Source organism: Olea europaea, chromosome 10, assembly GCF_002742605.1.
Source record: "Olea europaea var. sylvestris chromosome 10, O_europaea_v1, whole genome shotgun sequence".
In the NCBI taxonomy this organism is placed as follows: Eukaryota; Viridiplantae; Streptophyta; class Magnoliopsida; order Lamiales; family Oleaceae; genus Olea; species Olea europaea.
The window spans coordinates 44874206-44890538 of record NC_036246.1 but is presented as its reverse complement, the minus strand read 5'-3'; the positions used below and the strand labels follow the sequence as shown (position 1 = coordinate 44890538).

Sequence of the window (16333 nt, the reverse complement as noted above, 5' to 3'; positions counted from 1 at the left end):
TGCCTTTCTTGTCGCGTATCTCAATGTCAAATTCTTGCAACAATAGCACCCAACGAATTAATCTCAGCTTTGCATCCTTCTTTGTGAACAGATACTTCAATGCAGCATGATCAATATAGACGATGATTTTAGACCCGAGGAGGTATCATCTGAATTTGTCAAATGCAAATACCACAGCCAATAGCTCCTTTTCAGTGGTTGCATAATTTATTTGTGCATCATTTAGAGTTCTGCTTGCATAGTAGATCACATGAAAAATCTTGTTCCTCCATTGTCCCAATACTGCACCTACAGCGTGATCACTTGCATCACATATCAATTCAAAAGGAAATTCCCAGTCTGGTGCTACAATTACTGGTGCTGTCGTAAGCTTTTCCTTTAAAGTGTTGAAGGCTGTGAGACAATCCTCATTAAACTCAAAGGTTGCATCTTTCATTAGCAAATTGCACAAAGGTTTAGTGATCTTCGAGAAATCTTTTATAAACCTCCGGTAGAACCCAGCGTGCCCCAAAAAACTGCGAACTCCTTTAACTGATGTAGGCGGTGGTAATTTCTCAATCACTTGAATTTTTGCCTTGTCTACCTCAATTCCTTTTGCCGATATCCTATGCCCAAGTACAATGCCTTCCTGCACCATAAAGTGGCATTTTTCCCAATTTAAAACCAAGTTAGTCTCCTTGCATCTCTGTAAGACCAAATTCAAGTGGTTTAGACATTCATCAAATGAAGATCCAAATACTAAGAAGTCGTCCATGAAAACCTCGATAAACTTTTCAATCATATCAAAGAATATTGCCATCATGCACCTCTGAAATGTGACTGGAGCGTTGCACAGACCAAAAGGCATCCTACGATAAGCAAAAGTACCGTAGGGACAAGTGAAAGTGGTCTTCTCCTGATCCTCTGGTGCGACAGGTATCTGATTATAGCCCGAGTATCCATCAAGAAAGCAGTAGTGTGAATGTCCAGCCAACCTCTCCAACATCTGATCAATGAATGGGAGTGTGAAGTGATCCTTTCGTGTAGCTGCATTGAGTTTGCGATAGTCAATGCAAACTCTCCAACCCGTAACTGTTCTGGTGGGAATTAGTTCATTCTTCTCATTTTTCACCACTGTGATTCCCCCTTTTTTCGGTACCACTTGAACAGGGCTGATCCTTGCACTATCTGAAATTGGGTAGATAATTTCTGCATCCAATAACTTGAGTATCTCTGCCCTGACCACTTTCTTCATGTTTGGGTTCAATCTTCTTTGACTTTCTATGCTAGGCTTGCAATTTTCCTCCATTAAGATTTTATGCATACACAGGGAAGGACTGATTCCTTTACTGTCAGCTATTGTCCAACCAATCGCCGTCTTGTTCTCTCTAAGTACCCTGAGCAGTTTTTCCTCCTCCATCTCACTGACTGTGTTCGAAATGATTACTGGAAGTGTATTTGACTCTCCTAAATAAGCATATCTGAGATGTGGCGGTAGTTGTTTGAGTTCTAAAACTGGTGGCTCCTGAATGGAAGGTAGTGGCTTTTTATTTCCTGTCCCCAGTTCCTCGAAGTGTTTCTTTCGTGTGTATAGCGGGTTGGTCTCCAAAAATCTTGCACATGTTTCAACTTCAAAAGATTCTGACTGGATTGATTGGGATTGTGCAATACATGCCTCATAGGCATCAGATGGACCGTGTAGTAAGAATGTTTCTTGTACTGCCTTGTCAATAATGTCAACTTGATAACAGCTGTCAGATTCTGTTGGTGATTTCATTGCCTTGAATACATTAAATGATATCTGCTCCTCTCCCAATCTTAAAATCAGTTGACCTCTTTGAACATCAATTAACGCTCTCCTTGTTGCCAGAAATGGTCTGCCAAGTATCAATGGAACGTCCTTGTCCTCTTCCATATCCAGGATAAGAAAGTCCGCTGGGAATATGAACTTCTCAACCTTGATAAGCACATCTTCAATTATTCCTCTGGGATGTGTCAGTGACCTGTCAGCCAGCTGAAGTGTCACAGTGGTTACTTTAGCTTCTCCCAATCCTAGTTTCCTGAAAACAGACAAAGGCATTAAATTAATACTTGCACCGAGGTCACATAATGCTTTATCAAAATATACTTCACCGATTGTGCAAGGAACAGTAAAACTCCCTGGATCTTTTAGTTTTGGTGGAAGCTTATTCTGAATTCTGGCACTACATTCCTCAGTAAGCATGACTGTCTCATGATCCTTCAGAAATTTCGCGTAGCTAGGCATCTGGAACAGTGCATCAACTAGTGGGATGTTGATATGGAGCTTTTTGAAGATTTCTAGAAATTTTTTGTATTGTTGCTCCACTTTTTGCTTCTTCAAGCGCTGTGGAAAGGAAATCGGAGGTTCGTAGGGGTTGAGTGTGACTTTGGCCTTATCTTGTGATTCTTCTGAATTTTCCTTTGAACTTGATTCCTTTACAACAGTCTCTTCTTCAGCGGAAGAAGATGTTTCTCCAATCACCCCCGGTCTCTTGACATGGATTTCAGGTAATTGCACTCCACTTCGAGTTGTAATGGCCTTGGCTTGCTCTTTAGGATTATTTTCTGTATTACTTGATAAGTTACCTGGTGTTTTGCCAGTCAATGCGATGGCTAGTTGCCCCATCTGAGTTTCCAAATTTTTGATGGCTGCATTTTGATTTTGAAGTGTAGCTTCGGCCTTCTCCATGAATTTTCCTATCATATCTTCCAATTGAGGCCTCTTCTCCTGTTGTTGAAATTGCCCCTGTAGCTTATTCTGATTCTGGTTGCTCCAAGAGAAGTTGGGATGTTTCTTCGAGCTGGGATTGAAAGTCTCACCATATTGATTATGTTGCTGGCGTTGTCCCCACTGTACGTAATCTGCTTGCTCAATTCCTTGCATGAGTATAGGGTAGTCTGATGTTTTGTGCTCGGCTCCACATTCCTCACAATTGCTCTTCTTAGCTTGTGATGCTTGTGATATGCTTTCCACCTTGTGATACAGAGAATCAATTTTTGCAGAGATTGCTGAATAAGCATCCACCTCGTAGACACCTGGAGTTTTCTTTGGAATCGCCCTCTCAGAAGACCATATGGCTGATGTGGTAGCCATTCGCTCAAATAATTCCAATGCCCCGTCAACTGTTTTTGTGGATATTGAGCCATCTGATGCTGAATCTACCATGCTCTTATGGTATGGAAGTAATCCTGTGTAGAAGAATCGAATCTGGGTCTTTTTATCGAACCCATGCTGAGGGCATTTCCGGAGCATGTTTTTAAATCTGTTCCAGGCTTCATCAAATGATTCAGTTTCTCCTTGATTGAATACTGATATATCATGTCTCAGCTTTACTATCTTGGCTGGGGAGAAGAACTTTGTGCGGAACTTGTGTGCCAGCTCATTCCATGTAGTGATACTTGCAACCGGGAGTGAATCCAACCATTCAAGTGCTCTGTCTCGTAACGTATGTGGAAAAATCCTCAACCTAATAACGTCATCCAAAATCCCTTGGTATTTGAAACGTTGACACATAACCAGAAATCGAGATACGTGTGTGTGTGGGTTCTCCTCAGCCTTGCCATAGAATTGGTGTCCATTTTGAAACAGCTGTATCACATTGGTCTTCAACTGAAAATTAGGTTGCCCAAACGGTGGATACACTATGCTGGACTGGCTTTGAATTACTTGAGGAGTCAAGAAATCCCCCAGAATCTCATTCCCTTCGTCCATTGCCTCTCCTTCGTTAGCATGAATCATGGGATTGTTTAATTCGTTGGCCATTTGTACTTGTGCTTCGCGGTGATCTCTTTGTCGTCGATGAAAGGTGCGCTCAATTTCAGGATCAGCTGGAATCAATTCTCCTCCAGGCAATCGTGACATGCAAATCTGAGAATTAAAACCAGTACGAGCACTGAGATTCAAACAATTTAATTAACTAAAACACAAATAGAGGATAATAACCTAAAATAAAAATAAAAATAGAAAACAAAATTATGCTAGTAAAATAAAAATTGAGTTCGAATTATTGCCTCAAGAAATAAAATTAAACTAAATTCGATCCCCAGCAACGGCGCCAAAAATTTGTTCGCAAAATATTTCTTTCGATTTAAATTACCGCAAGTGTACGGGTCATGACAAGTAATAAAGTAGACTTTAGAAGTCCGAGTATCGTCCCACAGAGAAAGAGTAGTTCAATTTTATTTATTTTAGCCTTAACCGAAACTAATTGACTTAAGATGAATTTTAGAATTAAAAGCCCTAATTTTGGGAGAAATCCCCAAATTGAAAAACCCTAATTTCAAATCAAACCCTAATTACTCAAATTCACTTAACGAATGACTCAATTACGAAATGTTATGAAAATAAATGAAATGCATTGTCAATTTATGAAAATCTATGTAAAACGAATGCACTAGGATCACGAATCCCCAAATAATTATTAAGTAAACCCTAATTTCTCAATTTTGATAATCCAATGAGAATTTGACAAATCAATGCTCCTAAATCTATTCAATACTCTCTCTCGAGATGTATTGAACCTATTCTCATAAATCACCAGCCTATATTTCTATGACGGATGCAATTATACAAAAACGCATGTAATTTTTTTATGAGCAATTAAAGATTTACATAGGGCATGGGGGTATATTTCTATCCCCTATCGGACCCTATGATGAATTATCTATGTCGAGTTTAATCCAATTTTCTCAAATTCAGAATTAAACCACCAAATTCACACAAATTAAGTGCACATTAATTGTGGAAATACATAAAGCAATATAATTCATTCAAATAATCCCATCGAACTATGAATTCAAAGTCATGAAATAAAAAGTTTAATAATAATTACATGGTTCATCGATCACCTAGTTACAGAAATCTAGCCTATCTGATAAAAATAACGAAATCTATCAAGTTTTGAATAAAATACATCACCGGGTTATCAAAACTTGAAGAAATCTTGTAAATCTTCGCATCAATCCTTGTTCTTGCCTTCAAATTCTCTCCAAAATGAATATTTTTGCCTCCCAATTCATTGCTTACGGCTTTTGGACGTTTGTTTGCTATTTAAACCCGTCGAAATCAGGTTACCAAAGGAATTGCAATCATATAAGGAAACTGCAAAAATCGGGCACAGGTTATACCTATGCGACCGCATAGGTTTATGAAATATGGCATTTTTAATCCCTGGAGGGTTACTCGCAACCGCATAGGTTTTCTACTATGCGACCGCATAGTAGAGTGAACTTCTAAATTGAGTCATTTTGATCCTCAAGTTTCATTCCTTCACTCCTTGACCTCCTCTCTTGTTTCTAGTTGCTCCAATGTTCCATTATAACTTCCAATTGGTGCTTAGCTTGATCAATTGCTTGATGTGTTCATCGGATCAACTTTTAGATAATTGCAATTTGGTCCCTGAATTTTCATTTTGCTCCAATTTGGTCCTTTTTCGGCTCTTTTCTCCTGAATTTCACTATTTCCATAGAATCACCTACATTGCATGAATTCGACAAAATTAAATAACAATTCAATCATTTTGCTTGTATTTAAGTCATGTTTGTGATGTAAATAAGTGTGCAAAAACACACTTATCAAGGTACCTCAACCTTAACCAAACACCCCCGCACTTTCAAGTATTGGTAGGATGGAGGATAGCCTTTCCATAGTTCACATGGTGTCTCTTCCATTTTCTTAAGAGGTATTTTATTAAGAAAACTATTTGTCGTTAAAATAGCCTCCCCCCACATGTTCTGTGGTAAACCAGAACTTGTTAACATGGCATTCATCATTTCTTTAAGTGTTCAGTTTTTACATTCTGCAACACCATTTGATTGAGGAGAGTAAGGTGTCGTTGTTTGATGAACAATTCCATGTTCAGAACAAAAGTCTTCAAACGGTGCCCCATATTCACCTCCTCTATCACTACGAATATTTTTTATTCGTTTTTCAAGTTGTGTTTCAACTTCAACCATATAGGTTTTGAATGCATCTAAGGCTTCGTCTTTACTTCTCAAAAAAATGACATAGCAAAACTTTGTACAATTATCAATAAATGTTACAAAGTATTTCTTACCACCTCGAGTTTGTACAAATTTTAGATCACATATATCGTTATGGATCAATTCAAGAGGGGTTGTGTTCCTTTGTATTGAATGGAACGGTGTTTTAGCCAATTTTACTTCAACGCATATTTCACATTTATTATTAGGATTGATTTTATGCGCCGGAATTAAACTTTGATTTAGTAGTTTGCGCAACGATTTGTAATTCACATGTCCTAATCGACTATGCCACAAACATGAAGGCTCAAGCAAGTAAATGAAATTTATAATTTTATTCATAACGACTTGTTTCGATACAATTGTAAGAACGTTCAACTTGAACATTCCATCACACATGTATCATTTTCCTACATACATCTCACTTTTAGACAACATAAATTTATCAGATACAAATACAAGTTTAAAACCATTTTTGCTAAGTAGAGACCTGGACACTAAATTCTTTCTTATATCGGGCACATGTAGGACGTTGTTGAGAACGAGTTCTTTCCCGGATGTCATCTTCAAAGTGACTTTGCCTTGTCCTTTAACTTTGGAACTTGCAGAATTTCCCATGTATAGTTGTTCCCCATTAAATTCTTGATAGTTGGAGAACATCCCCTTGTCCGCACACACATGGCGGGTAACGTTGGTGTCAATCCACCATTCTCTAGTATTTCCAATCATGTTGCATTCGGACACTACTATAGATAAACTCATTTCTTGCAATCCATCGGATAGAGTGTTATTTGCAACCATATGGGCTTGAGCATTCTTCTTTGGCTTTCGACATTCACTTGAATGATGTCCAACCTTGCCACAGTTGTAATAATTTCCTTTGAACTTTTTAACCTTTTTGGAATTGTCTCTTCGTGGTGCATAATTAGGAGCCTTTCGTTTCTTGTTTGTTGCCTTTGGTTCCATTTCAACAAAATTTGCACTATCTTGATCAACTGGCCTCCGTTCGATTTTCCAATTGTCCTCTTCAATCCTCAAGTACACAATCAATTCTTCCAAGTTCATTTCCTTGTGTTTGTGCTTGAGGTAATTTTTGAAATCTCTCCACATAGGAGGGAGTTTCTCAATAATGGCAGCCACTTGGAATGATTCACTCAATTCCATTTTCTCGGCGTGGATGTTGTGTAACAAGACTTGAATCTCTTGCACTTGACTAATTACGATTTTGGAATCCACCATCTTGTAGTCCAAAAATTTGCCAACAATGAACTTCTTTATTCCGGCATCCTCGATCTTGTACTTTGTCTCCAAAGAATCTCATAGTTCCTTGGTTGATTCCTTTGAACTATACACCCCATCTAGTGTATTATCCAATGCGTTTAGGATATAGTTCTTGCATAGGAAATCCGAGTGTTTCCATGCATCCAAAGCAATAATCGATTCACGATTATTTTCCCCTTCTTGTACAGCCGGTGCAGTTTCCTTTAGAAATCTAGCCAAATTAAGAGTGGTGAGATAAAACAACATCTTTTGTTGCCACCTCTTGAAGTCTCCTCCTGCAAAATTTTTCGATTTTTCCCCATGTGAGATAGTAGTATTATGTAACAGTATGGCCATGGGTGGTACCACATTATTGGAATCATTTTGACTTAACGAAGTCCCGATGGTAATCATTTCTATTACACAAACAGAAGTTCAACAAAATGATGATAATATCGGTGGAGGAATAGTACACAAAGTACTATTCAAACAAAGTAATGTTTGTCCACAACCAACCACAAAGACACACGAATTTGTCTTAAGATTGTTGGAGACAACTTATAAAAAGGGTTATGTAAGGGTTGGTTTTTGATATATTTGTTTGACCAGTTTTAACCTGCAAGAGCTTGATCAAAATACAATTTATATGAATGAAAATTTGGACAGAGTTTCGGTATAAAGATTACGCAAAATAAGGATTAAGAAGGAGTAGAAATAGAGAATAATCCAAAGCGAGATATTATCTCTTTCTTTAAGACAAATTGCTCTGCTACGGTGCTTACAGTGAATGACATTTGTCTCCCAAGATACAATGGATTCATAACTTGTGGTAGTAGCACTCCAAACCACAAGAAACCGATGAACTTTTGACAAAATTTCTACTCTACAAAGGAAATGTATGAAATGCTATAGAATTAGAAAGAAGAGAATTGCAAGAGAAGAATGAATGCTCAATGTAATTGGTGTATCCAAAATCATGTCCATAGGGTTCTATTTATAGATGTAGAAATGGTGCAAATGAAGTAGTGTGCGCCAAAACATGCATCATTTCAAAAAAGTTGCAACACTTGGCCAAAACCTGCACTTTTCGAAAAGTTGCAACACTTCATTTCTTCCAACTTTGATTCGTAATTTCTCATTCATCCGAAATTGGTTTCGAGATTCCAAATATACCACAACAATCTACTCGACGAGTAAACTAAGTTGGTCTATTTACTTTTGTAATTTGACCATCGGATCAAGTCCAAATATTTGGTCGAAGTTGACACGTAGTCACACCTTTTCATTTTCCATTTTTTTACACACCTGTTCATTTTCCAATTTTTACACACCTTTTCATTTAATATTTGAACCAATTCCTACATTGATAAGTAAAAATTAAAGCTTGAAGCATTTAATTTTGTAAATTTTAGTTAGATAATAAAAAGCTCGTTGCCAAATAGAAAGGACCGGAGTCCAGTTATGCAGGTGATCTATATTGCTATAATGAGTTCGTGTTGGAAAATACTTTTGCGAAATTAATGTTCAGTAGTAACAATTTCTTAGGTAACATAAATCTTTTAATAGCTTTTGACATTTGATATTTTTGGTTGTAATTCGATGTGGTGGAATTTGCTATGAAGGAATGGGCATGGGAATGATTTGAGTAATTTTGAGGAACGTCCATTCTCGGGACATTATCATTCCCGATGACATGGTTCTCTCATCCCTTACTCCAAGAGCTGGCCATTCTTGATATTTGGGAATGGTACCCATTTTTGTGGTGTCAAATCTCCAATTAATGAAATCCAAAAGTAATGAATCATTTCCTTTTCTAGCAACTAATGAGCATCCATGCCATCTTTCACATTTCTTCGACATCACCTTGACTTGGCGCACTTCTCTGTAGCACCACCACCCTTCCCCTTCTACCCTACCATTTCCAGCTACTCATCTCTCTACCTTCATCTCAAGCCCTTTCCTCATCTTTCCCAACACGTTTTTCTTCAAATGCCACCATTCAATTCTGCCAACTATCAACAATAAACTGCCTCTCCCCAAGTCAACCAACAATGACCATCGTGACCATACCCCTACAAAAACCTATCTCCACCTTATCCCTCCAGAACCCAATTTCTTCCACTTTTTTCCCCCACTACCAGGGGTGAAAAAAAATTTGACTTAGAATGCTTAGATATGCTAGAAAGTTCGACTAACGTGATACAGTATCAAGTTCAAATTTTATGCGTTACCAAGTTTACGTTCTAGATTTCACTTTAACCAATTTAACCTTACGTGCGGAATTAATATAACTAAAGCAACAAGTCACTTTAATTAGTTGTCTAGGTGATTAATCATACAAGTCAATTAACCTATGTTGGAATGCCGCAGTTTGTATATTATGCAAAGCAGTAAATAACAAACAATATGATGATGGAGAAACCCCAACGTGAATAAAACTTCAGGACCAAGCCAGTTACCTCCACTATACCAATACAGCAAGTACAAGTTATACCAAACTTCGTAACCAATCAGACCCGCTGTTCCAATCTCACGATCTACTGCTATAGATACTTCTAGCATCTTGCTAGACTTCCTAATCTACCTCTTGCAGTCCAGTCTGCTGTCCACTACAACCTCCTGGTCCTTAGTTAATTGTATCACCAAATGGAACAACAAGAACCGTCCGTTCTTGTGCTTGTAACTACACCTTAATCCACCTCTCTCAATCCTCCAATGAGAGAGTCCCTTCCTCAATAGATTAAGGAAACAAGGTGTTTTGGGTTATGTAGATTCGATATTTTTTCCCCAAAACAATGGTTGCCAGATCAAAAGAATTATGTTGATGAATTCTCCAATTGATTTTGCCTTAGATCTCTTGAACAAAGATATGAAGATGTTATGCACTCAAAGAATAATGTTGCAACCTCTAAAATTTCGTCCTAGGGCTTAAGTATTTATACTTGAAGGTGTCTAGGTGGTATGGGCCAAGTAAAACACTTCAAAAATGTGAAATAGGGTTTTTTCCGTATAGGAGTCTCACTCGAGCGAGAGCTAGTGAGAATCGAGCGAGAGGTATTATATTTTTGTCGCTCGAGCGAAATGCCAGGGAGAAGCGAGCGATAGTGAGTAGTCATCAGTATTTTTATCATAACTTTCTTGTTCGATGTCTAATTGAAGTGATTCAAGTTGCGTTGGAAAGCTAACTCAAAGGGCTACAATTCTTTTAGAATTAGCCTTGTCCAAATTCCAACGTTTTCTATATAGAAAATGTATTTAAAGTTATGACTGAAAATCCAGAACATAATTTGTGCGGCTCTTTGATATCCTTTAGACTTCCAATTGCATTCCGATGATCTTGTGTGATCTTCTTGGACATCTTGGACTCCTTCAACAACTCGAACACTAATTTACCTCATCTATACAAATTGCACCTTAAGTCCCTGACTTTTACAATTATACAACTTAATCCGTTTTGTCCACAGAATCGCCAATTACACTTTTAGACCTAACAAGGGGCATTGCCAAACATCACCATGGACACTCTCAAGTGAAAACCTCACACAGAATTCAAATTCTTATAAGCGAAATCACACTCATGTAGATCCCAAGTTTGTTAATTTTCAAATTTAAAAATTTTCAGCAATTAAAGAACTGCATTTCCTAAAAAGGAATAGAAAATAGAGAGATATAGACGAGGTTTAGCGTTGGCTAGGCCTAAGTGTATGTAGCACATTATGTCATGATATTTGATAGCTCTAGATGAATAGGACATGAATTTGCTGCATATCATGTTAGTTGGGGATTCAAACAAGTTGAATTGTTTTCTCTCTCCTCTTTTTTCTTTTTCAAATTTTGCATTTTAACGTACTAATCTCAATTTAAGAATATAACCAAGTTTGACATTAAGGCATGCTCGCCAATTCATTATTTTGATTCTATTACCTTGTTTTATGCAAGAATGGAGTCAAGCTTGGGAATTTTGATTTCGTTGCTATCTTCATTTTTATATTTACCAAACAATGTATATCTTATTTTATCAATGGATATCATATGATATCACATGTCACTTCTACGCCAATATCATGCTCATTGCAGTCCTAAGTTTATCCCCCTTGGCAACCATCCCATACATGCGTACCAAATGCCACTTAAGATTGAGCATATAGATAAACTTTGAATCTCCTTCTCTGTAATTTATGTTAGTCATTCCAGTTAGAGAACTTCATCATCCTCCACAATAAGACTAACAAAAAACGTACGTGTCAAGCAGAATTTTCTCGTGCACAATTTTTCCATTAGATGACCCCAAGATTTACAAAAAGCTTAGACAATATAGATTTGTCTCATCTCTATGCATGGAGAAGATAGCATTTGTTCAATTTTAGTTTTATTTGGCATCATCTAAAAGCTTGTGTCTTACATAATCCTTAGTTTGATGTATTTACTTTCTGCATTGCCAAATTGTATCATTGTTGGCATGGCAGAGCCACATGGGAACATGTAGGGGCCACTGAGGCACTAAACCCACAGAATCTCAATTTATTTATTTATTTATTTTTGCTTTTCCCCCGAAATTCAAAATTTTATTAATGATTCCTTTCTTAGCACTGTGCACTACTTTTGCTCATGACCCCCCAAATCACCACTTCATTTGTCTTTTATTCCTAATATCTAGGGTTTTCTAATTCCACCAAAATCTAACATCCATCATGGTTCTGGCTGTCATTGAGCTTATGTTGTTTCAAAAAAGTTTTGCAACTTAATTTTGCCCCCACATTGAAAAATTTCAGGCTCCGCGTCCAATTGCTGTTTATGTATATCTCGCTTCTTTCATTTTGATAGTATTTGAAGCGACCACAATTTCTGTTCTCTATAATCTACTTTTGTCTTTAAAATCTATCAATCAAATCTTCTCTTTTGTAAGTCATGCATTGTCCTTAACTGCAGGCGTCATATACTGAATTTTGGAAAATGCTGGGCTAACAGATTGATTTTGACAGAAGTCTTACAGAAAATTTGAAAAATCTGAGGTGGATGGACAAAAGCTGAGCTGGAAGTTCTAAAAAATAAAACAAATAAGGGCTGCCCAAAAAAATGGAAGACCCACAGATTGGCAAAAAGCGGGAAAATCACGTCCTTTTTCTCCCCGACTTCCCCATTCTCGTTCCATTCCCTCTCCGTCCATTTTGTCAATTTCATCCCCATTCCATTCCCTCTCCAGCGACGGGAAGATAATTGGGCACTCACCTCCAGTCAAAAGCCTTCATCATTTCCTCCAATTTTCTCGTTTCCATTCCTGTGTTCGGCATTTCCCCCATGTCCTCTACGTTGACACAACGAAATGGGGGCTGCACCTGAAGGGTTTCTGTGTTCAGCATGATGTACCACAGATTCTGAGACATTTTCCCACGATATGTTCGACATGCTACCCAATTATTTTTTCATCGTAGTAATGATCCGTAACCGGAAACCCAGAACACCATTTTTATCCTCTGGTATGAAAATCTGCATGAAATCAAAAACCCATAAAATATTATTCGCCATTGAAACATTCAAATAACAGATAGATAATGGGTGTTGAATAATCAAAAATACAGAAAAATATTTTTAGTGTCTATACCAAATCTGTAATTCAAAACTGCCTCTTGAGGCTGACAGATATACAACATATTGGACTTTGATTGGAAAGTACAGCTTGAGAAAATTTAAATAGGTAAATAGTTTAGATATACAAAGAGGAAATTGTCTAGAAGGATGAGTTGGAGATGAAAAATGGAAAAATGCCCCATTTCTTATTTTGTAACCTGAAAGAACTTATGGAAGTATATTCGTTACTTGACTCATATTTGAAATTGCTTTAAGGACAACTCAACTTAGCTTTCAGTTTCCACTATTAGATGCATTAGCATTATACATTGATGGGGCAGCTATAACACATAAAAGAATTAGAGCCAGAAAACAATTTAAAAGAAGAAAAAGTGTTGCCGAATGAACTACAGTGATAAAATTCGATGACATTAAACATATCATTTCCTAGTAAAATCAAGATAATTCCTTTTGGTGCAGCTGATGCCACTGGTGCAGTTTTCATGCTAAATATTTCTTGTACTTATCATACTTTGCAGTTGTTAGAGTGATTCGCCATATATGCAAGTATAATTTTTTTTCTTACTAACAACCATTTGAGATATTTATTCACAAACATTTGATGGAATATCAAATATTTTCGGTACACACATACTAGAGTTTATGTGATGACCTACATTACATCTTATTTTCTTACAGCATAGGAAGTATGGAACACGGGACTGATGAACTTGTTCGGCACTAGATAATGACAGTGTTGCAGAGAATTCCATCAAGGTGGAAGAAGAAACATTGGGACACAATGGGCCGATCTTGCCGGAGGTGGGTATGATGTTCAATGACGAGAAACAATTGGTTGACTTCTATAAGAGATATGCTTATGATGTCGATTTTCCAGTCCGAAGAAGAAACTCGGAGAAGGGGGATGATGGATTGTTGAAATATGTGACCTTGACATGTAGTCGTGAAGGTCGGAGAACGACTAATGCAAGCGGCTCTTTAAATCCACGACCAATCAGTAAGACGGATTGTAAAGCAAGGATCTCTAGTTCTTCAGATAGTCATGGCATGTGGAGAATTAATACAGTCCACCTTGAGCATAATCATAGAACTAGCCCTTCCAAGTCTAGGTTGTATCGCTGCAATAGAGAGTTGAGTGCAAATGTGAAACGAAAACTTGAAGTGAATGACTTGGCAGGAATTCCGTTGCATAAAAGTTTCAACTCAGGGGTTGTTGAAGCAGGGGGATATGAGAACATGAGTTATATTTTGCCGCTTATTATTAGGGATAAAAAATACAAATAAAAATCGAAAAATTTCCCGCTTATTATTATCCTACAAACATGGAAAATATTTCTGTAGGCAAAAGATATACTTTGCCCATCAAATTTTTTGTCTGGTAAAAATACAAAATTTTGTGGGCACAACTCTTTGGACTATTTAAAATTTTGAAACAAATTATAGCCTTACAAAATGTCTTTTTTGTAGGGAAAGGTGAATTCCACCCACAAATTTCAATTTGTCTCCCAAAATTTTGTAGGGAAAGTACAAATTTCTTGTAGTTTAATTGATTTCATTCCTCAATTTTAGAGACTGTGTAGGATGAAAATATTTCATCAAGAATTATTTGAATAAATCGTTCCATGTAGTTAGTGTCCAAGGAGGTTATGAATGTAGCCAAATCTTTGCTATGTCCCTTAATGAGATTGAGTCCCTTAATGAGATTGAGAATAGAACATTGGATATTCCATTGATGTTTAACGTATTGCAAGCCTCCAGAAATTGTGCCAGTTATCATGGGAATCTCTATGAGGAAGACCTGAGAATTGCAAGTGAGTTTGAAGTGTACCAATTGCCCAATTTTTTTGTTTCAAAATTATTTTCTTCTGTCCCCTTGGAGCTATGCTAGATTGAGCTCCAACAACAGTCTGAGGGATAAAAATTGCAATGGTTTTTTAGGAGGACGTTCCATGATACTCTTTCTGTTTTCGTAGTTTTCGATGAAAAGTAAGTTCAATCTTCAGGTCAAAAGGATCTAAATCCATAGTAGTCGCACGTGCCATGCACTAGATAACAAGAACCTCAAAGAACAAAAGCTAAACTAAATATATTCAAATTAACAATTCAAGTTTCATATAGGGATGTTTTCCACCAATTTCAGTAGGTGGGGAATTCTTACTATTGGTGAGGTAAAGGGTAATGCGCTATTCAGTCTTATTTTTAAATAGGTGAATAATATAATTCAAACTTCTTATGAAAATTACATTCTGCAGAGTGGTTTGCTAGTCATCTTTTCTAGCTCGTATTTGAATTTTTCCATAGCCAATGTCGAGACTAGTTGGGTTCGATATCTCTTCGAATTATCTATCCACGGGACTTGGTTTCACTTCAATTCGATATGAGTTATGCCTTATTTTGTAAATTGTGATGTTGCTACTTAGCAATCTGCTTATGTGCAACTTCATTGATGATAACAAATAGCCAAATTTTGGATGTCAGATTTATACTGGATACGGATTTCTACAAAGCCTCGGATTTGTATATTTCAGATGCAAAATTACCCATCTATCTAATCTATGAACTATTTTACATGAAACTACTGCAGTTCTATAGCAAACCAAAATGTTTTACAATTGAGAATTCATCAGTAAATTACCAAATGAAAAACGTCATCGCCTGACGCTTTTCGCCACCACTATACCGCCTACACACTCAGAGTAGAGCGATTTATTACAGCCATCACCTTTCATCAACACCGGCAACCACCTCTACCAGCACATGTAAAAATTCCTATTGACATCCGATAATAAATCTCCTGCATCTATCATTCATTGCTTATAAAAAGCACATATAAGTCGAACAAACACAGATGCAGTTAACATAATTCTTGTTTGACACAAAATACATAATAATGCCACAAAAGTCATCAAATTACGAATAAAACTCGAACAACCCATTAACGAAAAATACTAATAATCAAGCTGGTCATTTTTCTTTCCCATTCCAGTCCAAGCATCCTCTTCCCTTGCGGAATGTCACTTGTAATAACACCTCGATGACTCATTTCTCAGTTACTCGGGCCAAAGTTTCGAGCATGTTTGGCAAATCTTCAACTTCCTCATTCTCTGGCATCACCTCATTGAAGTGACTACACTGTTCACTTGATTCTCCTTCATCCACCCAGTCAAAAAATCCGCAGTTCTTACTACAAATGTTGAATAGTCGTCCTTTGTTATGTGTTTGTTTTTCAACCTCAAAACATTTCTGAAATCCATGTGGACACCTTGGGTAACGACGTTTTCTCGTGCATTCCTCGAATGAGTGCCACTTGCTTCGACAACTGTGACATATGCCAACATTCCTTCCTCTCATGCTGAAATGATGAACAACAAAGAATGAAGTTACATAATATATTTTGATAGTGTCACTTTGATCATACTAAAACTGAAAATTATTCTATGTCAACAGAATAAAGCTAGACAAACATGTCCCTAAACTAAACTCCACAAGACTCACTTCAATT

At 37.1% G+C, this 16333-nt stretch overlaps 1 pseudogene; it reads left to right on the top strand.

The window, feature by feature from the left end:
* Positions 1-16333, top strand: part of LOC111400742 — a 30916-nt pseudogene that overhangs the window by 11392 nt on the left and 3191 nt on the right.